The sequence below is a fragment of the Apodemus sylvaticus genome, chromosome 15 (assembly GCF_947179515.1).
Source record: "Apodemus sylvaticus chromosome 15, mApoSyl1.1, whole genome shotgun sequence".
Taxonomy (NCBI): Eukaryota; Metazoa; Chordata; class Mammalia; order Rodentia; family Muridae; genus Apodemus; species Apodemus sylvaticus.
The window spans coordinates 78,609,145-78,626,437 of NC_067486.1; positions in this window are offsets into that span (position 1 = coordinate 78,609,145).

The following is a 17,293-nucleotide window of genomic DNA, read 5'->3' on the forward strand; positions in this document are numbered from 1 at the left end:
GATCCTGAACTCCCAGTGGAGCCGCTGGCCAGCTAATAAAGTCGTCCTACTGGCTTACACCTGTGCCTGATCAGTCTTCTCTGGTGAATACCTCATAACACTCCCAAAAGGAACCTTTGTCTCTTTGTCCTGGAGAGTGGAGGGGATGAGGAGGAGGAGGAGGAGGAGGGAGAGGAGGGTGAGGAAGAGAGGGAGGGGAAGGAAGAGGAGGAGGAGGGAGAAGAGGAGGGAAAGGAAGAGGAGGAAGAGGAAAAGGAGGAGGAAGAGGAAGAGGAGGAAGAGGAAGAGGAGGAAGAGGAGGAAGAGGAAGAGGAGAAAGAGGAAGAGGAAGAGGAAGAAGAGAAGGAGAAAGAGGAGGAGGGAGAGGAGGAGGGAGGGAGAGGAGGAGAAGAAGGAAGAAGAGGAGGAGGGGAAGAGGAAGAAGAGAGGAGGAGGGAAGGAGGAATAAGAGGGAAGGAGGGGAAGAGAAAGAAGAGGAAAAGGGAGAGGAGGAGGGAGAGGAGGAAGAGGAGGGAGAGGAGGAAGAGGAGGAGGAATAGGAGGAGGGAGAGGAGGAGGAGGGAGAGGGGGAAGAGGAGGGAGAGCAGGAAGAGGAGGAAGAGGAGGAGGAGGGAGAGCAGGAAGAGGAGGAGGAGGAGGGAGAGGTAGAGGGGGAAGGTGGAATTCCTTGGCCCCTGAAACTAAATCTTCACGTGGAGCTTTTCTTTTTCCTTTTTGTCTTTCTTTTATTTTTCATCTGTTTTTTTCTGGAGACAGCGTCTTGCCCTGTAGCTCTGTGGTCTGAGGCCTAGAACTCACTACATAGACCAGGCTAGCCTGGAACTCACGGAGTCAACTCAGAGTGCTGAGATTAAAGGAACCGCCACACCTGGCCATCTTCAGGTGTCTGAGATCAGTGTGTGAAGTTCTTCTCCCTTCCCGCTGTGTGAGACGGAGGTGCCTGAGGTGGGTGAGTGTGTGAAGTTCTTCCCCTTCCCGCTGTGTGAGACGGAGGTGCCTGTGTGTGAAGTTCTTCTCCTTCCCGCTGTGTGAGACAGAGGTGCCTGAGGTGTGTGCTCGCCCCTCTGTCAAGCTTGGTTGAAGGTTCTAAACGTACTCTTGCTTTTCTACAGCAGTGGGAACTGGCCAATGGCTGCCCCTGCCTTAGCCCAGACAGGAAGACGCCACTCACCAAGCTGCTGACCTGAGAGTGAGTTAAGGGACAGCAGCCCCTTAGCTTAACCCCACCTGGCCCACCCAGATGAGGAATGAATCGCCTATTCCTAGCTTGGTTTGGGTTCCCCCTCTTTTGGGCAATGCATCTAGGCCCAGTTCCTGGGTGAAGTCCTTAAAGAGGCACCGAGGAAGACAACACGCCTTGGTGTGCTTTCCCGAGAGCTGAACTCTGGCTGCAGAATACCTGTTTGCCATCTTGAAGGCCTTCTAGAGTCGATCCCAGGCCATGATCTCTCCACACACAGCACTACAGCCCTTGTCCTTGCCCAGCGGCTCCCTGAAGTGTGTGTCACAGGCCTTAGATAAGTTGGGGTTCTCTGCCTCTTCAGTAGACCACCCCTCACCCTTAAAGTTTGAGTTGCTAGTTTACCACTCCCACTATCCAAACCTTCACTTCTCTTTATTTTTTATTTATTTATTTATTTATTTATTTATTTATTTATTTATTTATTTATTTTCATGACCTTTGGAGACATATCTCTAAAGTCTCACGTATCTTAGGTCTCCTCAAACTTGCAGTGTGGCCAATAACTACCCTGAACTTCTGATCGTCCTCCCTCTATCTCCAGAGTGTGGGGATTACAGGGGTGCATCACTGTCTTAGTTAGGGTTCCAATGGGCTCCCTATCTGGGATGAATAGAGGCAGGTGTTGGTCTCCCTAGAAAAAGTTTTGTCACACAACACCTGCCGTCCCAGCACTTGGGAGGTAGAGGCACAGGAAATTCCAGATCAGTCTGGGCTATTCGAGATCCTGTCTCACAAGAACAAAACAAATTCAACTCACCCAGAGCCAGAAAAACATCAAATGAGACACTTAAGTGTGGGATGGGAAGCACTGGCCACTGTGAGATGGACCTGGGCTATGAGCTCTTCTTCCTCATCCTTGCCAGGGGGAGGACATGAAGTTCTTCTCCCTTCCTGCTGTGTGAGATGGAGGTGCCTGAAGTGGGTGTCCCACCCCCAGCTCCCGGTCCTCAGCCTTAGAAGATAACCCAGGTTTAATTTGGAGCCACATGGTTAGACTGCTTCTCCAGCGTGGCTTGTCATAAATGTAGCCAAAACCTGAGGAAGCACCGCATCATCCTGGCCAATGGGCCACTTAAGCAGGAAACGCTTCTAGTCAAAAGTAAGAATCAGGGACTGAGAGATGGCTCAGCAGGCAACGGTGATCCACAGCTCTGCCCATCAGAGTTTGATCCCTGGACCCACATAAAGGACCAGCTCCACAGAGTTGCCCTCTGACCTCTGCATGCTCTGTGGCACATACGCCCATGCCCACAGTAATATTAATTAAAAAAAAATTAGAGCCAGTGGCTTTCAGGGTTCGTGACCTAAGACTTCGTGTTCTCATCTCTAGGGTAAAACTCTGCCCAGTATCTTCAACCAGCTTCTCAGGTTATGATGGTTTGGAAACTTTTATTATGACATAAATGTTTACAACTCAAAATTTGCCATTTCAACTGTACAGTTCATTGGCAATCACTGCACTCACAACACTGTGTATCTGTGGCCCCTGCTGTCCAAACCCCTTTCCGACCTTGATAGAAAGTCTGTAACAGCTAAGCAACGACTCATTTCCTCCCCACCCCATCCCGTGTCTACCTTTTCCACCACAGTAAAGTTCCCCATCCAGATAGTGCTCGGAACTGGAATCGTGCAATATTTATCTTCTTGTGTCTGACATATTTCAATTAGCTTAAGGTTTCCAGGCTTGGCGTGTCGGAGCAGCAGCATATATCAGTACTTCATGCCTTTCAGGGCTAAATAATATTTCACGGTAGGTAAAACATTGCATGTAGTGAGAATTTTGGTTTCTTAAAAATCCCTGTTTTGTTATGTGACTGTGCTTTTTGTTTTAATCGAGGGTGTGGGACGTGGGGTTGTCCACAGCTGCTGACTGTGATTGCTGCCCTCTAAGAGGGGCATGGGTTTTGCCAGCTGCAGATAGTTTGGAATTCTGGAGACTCTTTGAGAGGGTATACCTGCGAGAGCCCCAAGAGGGCCTGTAGTGGCTGCTGTCCCTCCCTCTGCTGCTGCTTTGCTCTTGCTGGATTGCTGGTTGTAGGCATCCTGACAGCGGAGACTGGACTCACCTAAGGAATCAAACGCCCTGGTCAGCAGGAAGTAATGTAAGCATCCTATGCCCCCTTGCCCTTCTAACCTTCCTTCTCTCCTAGTGTGGGTGGAATAAGGGTTGGAAGGGTGGTAGCCAATGCAACCTAATAAATAACCCCAAAACTGTACGCCAACGATTTTGTTTCTTCGTCGTCGTTTGATGATCACTTAGGTTGTTTTTAATTTGCTGAGAGTTTTGAGATGGACTTGAGAAAACAGAGCTGCTGGGGAAATTTATGAAGATCCCTCACGTAGAAGAAAGCTGAGTGAGTCCCATTTATATCAGGGGAGATGCTTCGAGTTCCCCACACTAGCCGTGTAATTTTAATGAAATCCTGCTTGCTCCAGCGAGGTGCCAGCATTGGCCGACTCGCCCATCCCCCACAGCTAGCTCCAAGTGTCCATCTGGCCCTGGTTCCCATGACTGGTCTACAGAATGCCAACCATTCCAGTCTCACTCAGCTCCCTCTAGCTCTATGAAAGGAAAACACTAGAGACATTTATACCAGTCAAATTTATATCGGTAAATCTCCAGCTCCAATTATGTTTGTGCAAAAACCACACAACTCAGTATATTTACAAGCTGCATGCCTAGATTGGGCAGATATACGGCACACTATGCCTCAGCTACAAGATCCCTACCTGCCTGCAGCTCCTCCAGGCCATATGGGTCTGCTCCGTCTTCTACCTGTCCTTCCTCCATTTTCTTCTCCCTCTCTCCTCTGTCTTCCCTTTCCTCCATCTCTAAAACTTCTAGCCCTGCCTTTCCCTTCCACTGCCCAATCACAGGATCTAGCCTTTATTTGACCAATTAAAATTTCACCTGAAATCACCTGAGTAGGATCTACCCCTTGTAGATCTACCCCTGCAGCCCCTCTTGAGGGAGCAGAATTAGCATTGCAATACAAACAGCAATCCACAGCACTTGGAGAGAAAGAACTGGAGAAGGCAATGTACTCTGGGACTTCTCAGTTCACCAAACAGCTCTGCTGCCATTCATCACTAGCTGGAAATTTTTAAGAGAATCAGATTTTAGCTGGGCGTGGTGGTGTACGCCTTTAATCCCAGCACTTGGGAGGCAGAGGCAGGCAGATTTCTGAGTTCTAGGCCAGCCTGGTCTACAGAGTGAGTTCCAGGACAGCCAGGGCTATACAGAGAAACCCTGTCTAGAAAAAACAAAAAACAAACAAAAAAAAAGAGAATCAGATTTTTGTGTCAAATCTCCAGTGTCTCACCCTGGAGAGGAGGGGTAGAGAACCTTCGGATGATTCGATAATACACACACACACACATACACACCAACCTAGCTGCTCTGTAGAGGGAAATGTTGTGTGGCAAGGACAGCTTGATCTGAGGAACAGGACACCTTTCTACCTCAATGGCTGAGGCTCTTCACATGCCTTTAAAGGCTCCCTGGTTATGAGATAAACTGGCTGAAGCTTCTGATTTAGGGATTTAGATGGTGGGTGAGTGTAGCTACTTGTATTATGAATGCTAATTATGTTCCCCCAGAAAATGTTTGTACAAGAGTGTTTGCACAGAGCTTCTGTGTACCGCCTCCAGTTTGTTCTGATTGGTAACTAAAGATGCCAACAGCCGATACCAGGGCAGGACAGACCAAGGCTGGATTTTAGGATTCCTGGATTTGGGAAACCAGAGGAGAGAGAGATCTGCCACACTGGGAAGACACTGTGCCTAAGAAGAGTGCAGGGCAGAGAGGCATAGCCGCCATGTCAGAGAGCTGGGAGAGCGTGACTGGGAGAGTGTGGCCCAGAGCGCGGTCCAGCTGGGTCTAGGGCAGCCAAGATGGAACACAGAGTTAGTAAGTAGTAACTTGGGAGTATTGGCGGGAGGTAGATGTTGAAAGCATGGAAGCTTGGCAGTGGTCCAGCTACTGTGCTGGTTAAAGCATGTTATCTTAATATAAAGGCTGTGTGTGTGTGTGTGTGTGTGTGTGTGTGTGTGTGTGTGTGTGTCTTTTATTTGGGAACATAATCTTTGGGTTGGGTAGCAAACCTGCCAACAGGATTTACTAACAATTATTTCAACGGGTATGCTTGATGTCACAGTTGGACTTCATTTGAAAGGAATGAAACGCATTGGTCAATTCCTCTGCTCCAGGGAATCCCAGCTTCTCATAAGCTTCTGGGGTGATCTTTTAAGAATAAGGAAGAAAGCAATAAATGTTATAGTTTGCACTTAAAATAGTTTTAAATATCCATGCAGGTGCAGGTCCATATTCTTTAACTCCCAAATCTAAGAAACTCTTCAAGTAACTATCACACAGTTTGTCAGGAATCTGATGAAGTAACTGGGTGGTAAATTCTGATCCAAACTATGTGAAACTATGTATAGTCTTTAAGTGTGACAGTCCATGGAAATAGGCAAGTACTTCTTTGCAGAGGTGTTGATGTATTTGGTCACATGTCCCAGCCACGGCCCCAAATGGTGATGTTACACCCATGTACCAGCTGACAGACACTGAAGCCTCAACCATCTGAGGTCCAGGCCTCTGGATAAGGTAGATCTGAGCATCTTCAGAGCACTTTATCTCCCTGTCTCCTGAGATCCCCCAGCAGGCCTCTGGGACAGTCTGCCTTCCCGGCTCCACATGGCTGGCTCTACACGGGCATTGGTTCCCATCACACTGGCTCCTTACTCTGGGATATCCCATCCATTTCCTTCCCTTTGTGGCTAGAGTTATGTTTTCTCCCTTCTATCCTTCTAGCCTCTGCCAAGATCAGGCAGACCCAGACAACGGTGCACATCCCATGCTCACTGACACCTGCCTGACACTAACTAGATTAACTAGATGCATAGCTGCCTCTACTAAGGAAATGGATGTCCTCGCTGATATCTGACTCAATATAATCTGCCCTCCCTCAGAGGTGACCTTACATTCCACTTGCCTTTTTTTTTTTTTTGGTTTTCTGAGTCAGGGTTTCTCTGTGTAGCCCTGGCTATCCTGGAACTCACTCTGTAGACCAGTCTGGCCTCAGACTCAATTAAAATTTTTTGCATGTATTTGTTTGTCTGTGCACGCACACAGGCATGCATACAAGCAAACACACACACACACACACACACACACACACACGCACGCACGCACGCACGCACGCACGCACGCAAACACACACCAATGTAAGGTCATGCAGGAGTTGGCGCTCTCCTGCCAGTACAGGGGGTCTAGCACACAGAATCGAGCTCTAGTCATCAGGGCTGGCCTCAATTGCCTCCCCTGAAGAGCCACCTCACTGGGCCTCCACTTGTTTTTAGAAAAATGTGTGAGAAAAAAAAAAACGTGCATGGAAGACCAGGCTTGTGTGGTTTGAAAAGTCTAACTTGTCCCGTGAATGTACCTGACAATACACTTCCTCCAAATTCAAAACAGATTAAATAAAAAAAAAAATAAAATAAAATCATGATTGTCATATGCCTTTCCCGCTCCCCCCCTCCCCAACACAGGCTTCCTCTGCAAAGCTCTGGCTGTCCTGTAACTCACTCTGTAGGTCAGGCTAGCCTCAAACTCAGAGATCCACCTGCCTCTGCTGGGATTAAAGAAATGGGCTACCACCCTCCCAGGCCACCACAAGCCATTTTTAACAATAAAAACTCCATTCTAGCCTTTGAAGAAGAATCGCTGTGAGTCTGAGGCTGGTCTATGTAATGCAGCAAGTTCTAGGCCAGCTTGCCTCAAAGGAAAAACAAAAAAGGGAAAAAGAAAAGAAAATCCAAGAGCAACATGCATGCCCATCAAGAGAATTATAAAACATTATAGTAACATAGTTGAAGAACTTTAGCAAAATAGGAGTGTTGATAACATTGAATGAAATGGCCCATAGAATGTTGCTTTAATATATAAATATAATATATAAATATATAAAAATTAATATATTACATATATTAGAAAAGAATTGGAAGAAACTGGCAGGTCTTGTTGTCTCAGTTTTTCTTTTCTTTTTAATAATGGCCTTAGTTACTGTTATAAGCATTTAAAAAGATAAGGGCTGGAGATTAAGAATGTAAGCTGCTCTTGTAGAAAACCTGAGTTTAGTTTTCTGGCTTCCCAGAGCCCCTGCATGGATGTGTTCTTACAAACACAAGCCACACACAGACACACAAATTTTAAAAACTGCACTTTAAAATTAGAAAAATATATTTAAAACTTTGAGTTTGGAAACAGAATAATTTATGTAGGAAGCATGGGGGGTGACTTAAAGGCTGTCTCTAAATCACACTGTCATCTTGTAACTATGACAACTAGCAAATCTCATAAACGGGGATCTATTACCGCAATTTTTAAAGATTTTTGAAATCTGTTCTCTTGAAACTCACTTTCTGAAAGAACCGTGCTTTCTCGGCAGTTAAACAGTCAGTTCTGCCATCCCTGAACAGCTAATGAGGGTTTGGCGGACTTTGCCTAGCTGAACCGGTCTGTCCCACAGACTCCCTCTAAGCAGACAGAGAGGTTGGGCGGGTAGGAGACCAGAGGATACCCAACTGGGCGGGCTAGAGCACCACCTTGTGGCCACAATCAACATAGCGCCTAAGCATTTTGCTGCCTGCGGGCAAATACGGGCTTGTCTTCCAGACAGACATACAGAATTTCTTGTCTGTAATGACCTGGAACTTTAGGTGCCAGAAAAGCCTTAACTGAATTAGAGAATAAATCGATGTTCCAAGGACAGCCAGGGACGAGGTATCTGTCTAAAATTCTAGGAAGTTGCTGAGCCATCCAAAACCGTGTTTACCCAGTCCTGTAAGAATGAATCCAGCATGCACCGTATTACCTATGTGCCTCTGCTCTCTGCCTTTTCCGTATACAGGACAAACAAACAAACAAAAAACAAAAGACCCAATGTGAATGGCCTGGGGCAAGAGCCATTGGGAGATATATTTATACACAAGACCTCTCATGAGCCCATCTTTTGAGAGAGAGACTGTCTTCTGAGACTTGGAAGAACATAACTTCCTCTACAAAATTTTGTGTGATTACAGTTATTTTGTCTTGATTGATACAGATCATGAATTTTTCAGAATAAAAAATTTAGTAGTGTTCTCACAATGCTACCACCGAAGGGGGAATTGAAGTCCAAACAGTCACCACAACCACCATCACCACCATCACCAAAACCACCATCACCAAAACCACCAGCACTGCCCCTCTCCCTGTGAATGCCTGGACAGGGAGACTCATATATATTAAAGCCCCTATCCCACTCCCCCATCCAGATGACTATACCAAGAGTTACTAATGCAAACAAGACCCTACCTTCCATTTCTGAGGGGAATGGGGGATATTTAAGAACAGGAGTCAATAAGCTCTCTTTTGGGGTGGGATGTTGGGACACAATCTCATTCTACTCAGGTTACAACTCATGAAAACCCTCCTTGTCCCCAACATCCTGTGTGCTGCAATTACAGGTGTGTGAGCCTCTGTGCTGGTATGGTAATTGTCAATCTGACACAACCTAGGATCACCTAGGAAGTGCACTTACTAATGGAGTGTCTGGAGTAGTGTGCCCTCAGGGCATGCCTGTGAGGTATTTTCTTAATCCGATCAATTGAAGTACCGAGCTCACTCTGAATGAAGGTAGGTAGCCATTTTCTAGGCTGGGCCCTGGACTGAATGAAAAGGAAAAAGGTAGCTGGGCCTTCTCAGCAATGTTGGAGCTGTTAAGCAAAGGAGTCCTTTCCCCTTAAGTCACTTCTGTTGGAGCATTTTTCCCCCTTTTTTGTCACAGCAACATGAAATAAAACTAAGACACCCAGCATAGATCAACTGTCTCTTCAAGGACTACACATAACTACTAGTGGGCCATAAGGTTTCTATTGCAACTATTCAACTCAGTTGTAAGATCAGAACAGCTTCTTCTGTCCCCACCCCACCTGCGTGGGGACTGGCACCAGTCCTTCCCATTTGTCTATAAAGAGTTGTCCTTGCCACACTTTGGACTGGAGGCCTATGAAACTCAGGGCACTGTTGGGCAGGAGTCCTTTTTAAAAAGGAAAGAAATCCATTCCTTTTTAAAAAGACTGATTATTGATATGTATGTATGTGTGTGTACAACCATCTGAGGTGCCCAAGGAGGGCAGGAGGGAGCGTCAGGTCCCCTGGAGCTTGAGTTACAGGTAGTTGTGAGTCTCCCAGAGCTGATGTAGGGAACTACATTCCAGCTCTCTGAAAGAAAAGCAAGACTCTTAACCACTGTGCCAACCCTCCACCCCAAAACCCATTTCTTGCGAGAAGCTTCTTCTTAGCACCTACAGGGTAGATAGTCTGGATGGCACAGTTAAGCACCAGAGTATGATCTTTGTGGTCCAGTGCCCCCCTGCCCCTGCCATACTCTAAGTTGCTCCAAGGTAACACTGGGCACATAATACTTGATGTGTCCCTACTGTGTGCTGAGTACTAAGGTAGACTCTAAATATATCCTATCTCGTTTTCACAAGGGCACTCTGAAGTAGGCACTATAGCGCCCGCCAGTCTACAATCCAGGAAGCTGAGGTTGAGAGACTAAAACACCTTTTATTCCCTGTTCCCTCCACCCCTCCACCTGAACCTGCTTCCCCACATCAGCTGTTGAGAACCAGTGAAGGAGATGATCAGTGTAGGTGAAACTTGTACCTTGCTTGATCTTTGGATTCTAAATTCCTTCCATACAAAAGCAATTTGTTTTTCTCAACAGCCAATTAACTTTAAGCCAGAGAAATAAAGTCATAGGGGAGGTAAAGATGTGTCAGAGTGGCACCTTCTACATTTGTTTGATAGTGTGAGCGCATCCTTCCCGGAAACCACTGGTAAATCTAATGACCTAAGACATGTTAGACCTAATAGATCACAGGATGTTAACCCCTGATCACACTCAGTCACCAGAGAATGCATCTTCGGAGCCAGGTGTGAGGGTGCCTGCCTGGACACTGGAATCTGAGGCAGGGTATTTATTTCATGCTTGAGGATAGCCTGGGCTACTCAAAGAACGCTCTCTTGGGTCCATGAGATGGCTCAACAAGTAAAGGCACTTGCCAGGAAGCCTGAGTGTGTCCTGTGGGACGTATGTGGTACACACATATGATATGGCATGTGCATGTACATGAGTGTGTGTGAGTGTGTGTGAGTGTGAGTGTGTGTGTGTGTGTGTGTGTGTGCTCACAAAAAAAAAAAAAGAAAGAAAAAACCTGTTTCAAACAACAAAAGAACTCACCTTAGTGTCCTGGATGTCCTTCCCCCAAATCCTGGACAAAACATCAGCGTACTGCTGTATTGTCGGAGTCTCTGCACTGAGGTCCACAGCTCTGCCTACATTCTCCTCTGGAGAAGTGAAAATGCTAGAGAAGACTCTCCAATGTCAGCTACTAAAACCCATACGCTGGTATATCTCCCACAGGCAGTGCTAGCCTTACAAAACAAAAGTTGTATCAGCAAAGTATCAGCAGGTCCTCCACCCCATGCTAGTGCCTTCATCAAATCTAAAGGGGAGTTGTGAAAAGCAGCTGCTGTGGCAAGAAATCACTGAGGGAGTATCCCTCCTAAGGCACAGAGGTCATAGAAGGAACTGCAGCTGTTGGTTCTCACAGTGTTGATACAAAAAGCTGTGGTGGACTAGTAAATATCAGCTATCCCCGCAGTAGAGACAAGGCTCAGACACACCCAGTGCTACCTGCAGTCTGAATATTTGGGAGTCCCGTATGGGAGTGGTCATTGAGTCTTCACCCAGGGTCACTGTAACCCACGGATTGTCGACTTTATGTAGTCTGTGCTGGAGCAGGCTAAGGACCTGTCTCCTGGGAGATTTTGGTTCCTGTAGACTAATTCTGGTGATTGGATCCTGTTCTTATTAGCTTACAGGATTCCACTGGGATCCTCCCAGGAACCTAGCAACTGCTTACACCGTTACCTGCCACTGCCAGGTGTGGGCAGTGTGTCAGAAGACTGCTCACCAGCCCAGTTCTCTCCCTGTTCCCAGCCCACCTCTCCCCATTTCTGTCCTCCGGTGTCTCTGCTTCTTTACACTTGTGGTTCTGCTCCTATCTGTCTGCCTCACTGACTCCTATCTGATCCTCACTCTCCTCCCTTCCCCCACGTAAACTTTCTCATTACCAGATCTGTTAGATGGCATAATTTCTCAGGGGGACAGATTTGCATGGGCCCACCAGGTACCCCATTACTGCATTATATTGTATAACAGTCCTTACCTGCTACGGTGGGTCAGATAAACCTGCTAGGACTCCTTGTGGTCATCTTGTTCACCTTTCCTAAGAGATATGGTGAAACAATCTACAAGATACAGAGTTAACTATATGTATCTGGAAATGTTGGCAAGGTACAGCCTTGATCCACTAGACCACAGCTTCTGTGTGCTGACTCTGAGAAAACATTTCAAAGATTTCACCTCAGTGATGCTGGTCTCTTCTTAATCACAGAAACACAGAAAATTTCCCCCCAAGACTGGGTTTCTCTGTTTAGCTCTGGTTGTAGACCAGGCTGGCCTTGAACTCAGAGATTTGCCTGCCTCTGCCTCCAGAGTGCTAGGATTAAATGTAATCCCTTTTATAAACCACTTCCAATTTATAAGCCACAGTCATAATCCAAAATATGAGATGGCCTTGATAGAGTCTCTAAGGACTCTAAAACTTCCCTCTGAAATTTCACAAGACAGGCTTCCACCATAAGCACTGTTATCAGCCTTATCTTCTAGATACCCATAACAAACATTCCCTAAGATCAGAAAACTCAATAGTTTTCCTAGCCCAAAGCTTCCAACTCCCTCCACAATTGTCCCTAAACCAAGATCAAGTCTGTCATGGTAATACTCCAAAAGCCTAATACCAATTTCTGTCATCATTGCTGCCTTCTCCTTCCCCTTCCTCACCCCTATCCTGTTTGTCTTTTGCTTCTCTGCGTAGCCTTGGCTGTCTTGCAACTTGCTTTGTAGACTATGCTGGCCTTGGGCGCACAGAGATAAGCTTGTGTCCCTAGTGCTGAGATTAATGCTGTATGCCACCACGACCTGACTTGATAAGAATTTCTCTTGCTGTGATAAAACACCACAACCAAAAGAAACTTGAGAGGAAAGTGTTTATTTCATCTTAAAACTTTTTTTTTAAGACAGGGTCTCACTGTGTAGCTCTGGCTATCCTGGTACTCACTCCATAGAGCAGGATGGCCTTGAAGTCACAGGAACCCATCTGCCTCCTGAGTGCTGGGATTAAAGGTGTGGAACACTTTGCCCAGCTAGATTACATTTTAAAAAGAATTATTTTTATGTGTATGAGTGTTTGAGGCCAGAAGAAGGTGTTAGATCTCCTGGGATTGGCATTAGACATAGTCATAAGTTGCCCCTGGGCAGCTCATTTTATAACTTTTAGGATCACATTCTACCACTAAGGGAAGTCAGAGCAGAAACTCAAGGCCAGGAACCTGGCCAAGAAACCAAGCAGAACCATGAAGAAACTCGACTTACTGGCTTGCTCCTTGTGGCTTGTTCAACTTGCTTTTTTTATATTGGGTATTTGAGGTAGGGTCTTGTAGCCATCCAGAGGCTTGGACAAACTGGGTTTACCTGAAAGGGGGGGGGGGCTGGAAATGAAAAGGAAAAGGGTGGCACGAGAGAAGAATGAAGCCAAAACAAGGTTCTGATCAAGTTTAGTGTTCAGCACTATGTTCATATAGGGAAAACCCACAGACCCATCCTTTGTTTCAGCTGGATTATGTTGCAAAGCAAACTCAGAGGGCAGCCTTCTAAGCTCCTGTAGGAAGTTGCATGTGCAACCAAGACAGATGACTCCACTTAGGTAGTTAAGGTCCAACCTGGAAAATGCTCAAGCTCTATTCAGCTTGCTCAGGGCTGGGAAGGGCACAATTCCTGCCCCCCCCCCCTTTTTTTAAAAGATGAGCAGTAATAGTAACTGGACAGGGGCACAAGTTTTATTTGTTTTCCATAATCCCATCTAGGGTAAAGAGTGGCCAGGTGACCATGCCTGTCTTAGGTCAGTGTCTATCTTATTCTTCTTTACCCGTCATGGAGGACAAACATAGCATTGATGTATGTCTCTGTCTTAGGTCTATAGGAGCTCAAGAGCACTCTTATCCATCTCTGACCACCAGCCTTCTTCTATAGCACACTCTTTTCCACTCAGACCAAAGCCAAGAAGGACATATGAACATGCACTCAATGTATTTCTTCATAGCGATGCACAACTGTCATGGTGAACAGCTGAGCTTGCTGACAGCGATCCTGTGAAGGCAACCAGTCTGTTTAAGATACAAGGTCCAAACGTTAAAAGCAACAAGATCATAATTAATGGTCCAAGCAGTATAGAAATTAAAGTTGTAAGCCATGGGGAAGTGAAGAATCAGGACTCAAACCATCCCTGATTCTGTCCTTTTTCTCTTTTCCTCTTGGCTAGTGTATGAGTCGGGGTTCTCTAGAGTCACAGAAAGTATGGATAGCCTCTATATAATTAGGGAATTTGTTGAAGACTTACAATCTGTAGTCCAACTCCCCAACAATGGTCAGCAGCAGCTGTGGATGGAAGTCCAAGGATCTAGCAGTTGCTCAGTCCCACAAGGCAAGCACGCAAAAAAGAGTGTGCCACTGCACCTTTAATCCCAGATGCCAGATGACCTTGAACTCAGAGATCTTCCTGTCTTAATCTTCTGGGATTCATAGCCACTATGCTTCAAGATCTCCATGCCAAGATCCAGGTCAGAAAATTATATCTCTGAGCTTCCAGGTTAGGATCATAGGTGAGCCTTCCAATTCTGGATTGTAGTTCATTCCAGATATAGTCACATAGACAACCAGGAATAGCCACCACAGCTAGTCCATCTCCAACTTTATCTTGTACTATTTCTGAATGATAGAAAAAAGTAACATTCTTCATTGAGAACTGTACATAGTCCTCCCGATTGAAGGAATAAAAGATCAAGTCCTCTCCTGTTTTGAAGGACTACCTCAGACAAGGTTAGAGATTCTTGTAAACGGGAAATAGAGGTTCCTATCCTTTCTATATTTGTATCTATTGCTGTTCTAAGAAACTCATATTTTTTTTCTTTGCAAAACCAGGGCAGAAGCGCCAGTAGCTGCTATTCCCACACTCAGAGAGTTCCTTGGCATCCAAATCATAAAATTTTAAAATAAAAAGAATGATTTAAATAATTTTGTGTTGTACAGGGATATAATTCCCTTTTTTGTTTTTTATGAAGATATTGTTTTAAAGTTCCATGAGCCTGTTCCACAATACCTTGTCCTTTAGGATAATAAGAAAATATGGGTGTTGCAGGAATTTTCCTGTCCAATTTTATCAGCACAGAGAGGGTCTGTGATTTGACAGGGAAATAGGGGGCGGAGTAAGGAATTGTGGGAAGAGGGCACACAGGCACACATGGAGGGAGAAAGGTCTCAGGAGGAGAATAGAAGAACCAAAATAGCTTTAGACATTTTTCTGTGTATTTCTTAAGGTTAGAAATATTGGGATAAGACTTTTACTGTACTGGCATCTTGTAATTGTGATTATAATATACATAAATCTAATTGGCTAACTAATTAACCATTAAGAGTTGTGCTTTACTGGGTAATTGGGCCATGTGGGTGCTGGGTGGAAGTGAGATGAACTCACAGGAACCTTGCTGGTAACCTGGGACCTCCACAGAGAGGGAAGAGAACTTGATGTCCCAAAGGGACCCAGATATCCTACCTAAGAGACCCAGAACCAGAACCAAGGATATTTCCAGTAGGTGCCAGAGGGGAAGCAGGACGTTTCTGGATTTCCTCCTGTCCCTAGGAGAGCTCTGAAATAGCTTTAACCTTTCCTACTTCTGGGAACTATGGATAGCATAAATCTGCTTGACCTAAGAATTTTTCTAACATCTGTTTTTTAAACCCTGTTCCTCTTACCTGAAGCAGCTCTTTTTGACTGTGGACAAATGCCTGTTTAGAATTCCCCTGTCCCATTGTGCTGTCACCCCTAGGTGAAGCCGGCATCCAGTCAACACTTCTTCAGCCTAGCCTGTATCCCATTAATGAACCTCCTGCAACAGCAGCCTCCAAATTTATAACTAGCACTAGCATTAATGTTGTTTGTTGCTTACCGTGCAGGATGCTGTTACTTTTACTTCTGTTTTCTGTGGAGATTCACCCAAGACAGAGTTTCTCAGTGGGCCCCTGTTTTCAGGCCCCTCATCCAGGTGCCACCTGTAGCTGTCCAGCGGCCATGGACAAACTGGGTTTATCTGAAAGCGGGCCTGGAAATGAAAAGGACAAGGAGGGGTGCGAGAGAAGGATGAAGCCAAGGCAAGGTTCTGATCAAGGCTCCAAGTTTAATATTCAGCGCTGGGTTTATATAGGGAAAATCCACAGACCCAGCCTTTGTTTCAGCTGGATTATGTTGCAAAGCAAGCTCAGGGGGCAGTCTATTCTTCTAAGTTTCTGTAGAAAGTGCAACCAAGGCATAGGACTCCACCTAGGTCATTAAGGTCCAACCTAGAAAACTCTCGAGCCTGATGTGACTGATTATTGGGTTCAAACTCTATTCTGCTCTAGGCTGGGAAGGGCACAAGGTCTCATTATGTAGCTCTGGCTAACCTGGAACTAGCTATGTAGACAAGGCAGGCCAAAAGCTCACAGAGATCTGTTGTGTGTAGTTTTATGCTTTACCTGCCTTTAGCTCCAGGAAGTGACCACACTACCAGGCCTCTCCCAACTTCACTTGAATCTGAGGATAAAACATAAACACACAATTTTTTCCTTTTCAACTTTTCTTATGACACTTTTGCTGGGCATTACTATATCTCATCCAGAAAAGCATGCCCTTAATAATATTTTTATCTCTGTTTGTCCCACCTGCCCTAAACTTCAGTGGCTAGTCCTATCTAGCCCCTGCCAAACATCCCTGACCTGTAGCAGTGGCCACACGACTCAATTCCTCTCAAGACCTCACATGGCTGCTGGCTTTGTCTCCCTCCCAAGCATAGCAAAAAAACAAAAACAAACAAACAAACAAACAAAAAAACAAAAAAACTCCCTTGTCTTTTCTTGAGTCTGCCTTTTCCTCCTGGGACCCAAAAGTCCCTCCTGTGCCTTCCACCTAGCAATTGGCCCATAGCTTTCTTTACTGGCAGATCAAGAACCAATTGGGGAACAAGACATTAGCATCATAACCTCTCCTCACACCTCATGTTTTCTGTCCAATAAAATATAATAATTTTAAAAAACCAAACCTCTTCTCCTGGACATAAATTGAACAAAACCATAACAATCATGTGAATTACACAGTATGATATGCAAATGATATCCAGCCCATAATATTTGTCAATTAGATAAAGTACTCTATTATCATTCCTATCTGAAAGAATTGTGATTCTATCCCTAGATTATGTTTAGATTTTAGCCTGCAACACCATCTGAAAACCATGTCTTCTACTCTATAACCTCTCTCTCAATGTTAAACAACTTGAGTTTGATTATGAGACTAAAACTAGTCTTCAACCCATCAGATATCTGAGAATGACTTAAACATTATCTGGGTATATAGGAAGCACCAAACACAGATTCTCAAACTTAAACAATTGTAGAGATACCTGACTACCTAGACAGCCCCCTAGTTCCTTAAAACCTTGGAGCATAGTCTTTTAACCTTCTGGCCCAGGATCATTTGACAGACTCCTGCAGAACAGAATTATTAAGGACTGCTTATTCTGTCTTGGCAGAGCCAACAGTCGAATATTCTGCATAATGTGTTCTTTTCCTGGAAATTATGTTGTCAGCAGATGAAATAGTCATTTTCCACCCAGTGGCTACCTTGTCATGATAAACAGACTTACCTGGAAGTGAGGATGCCCAGTATTTCCTGTGAACCAAGAAGGAGATGCTGTCAGGAGCAGATCTGTCTCACTGTCAAATGATTCACATAAATGTCACATTCTGTGGATTTCTGATATTTTTTTAGTCTCTTTTTATA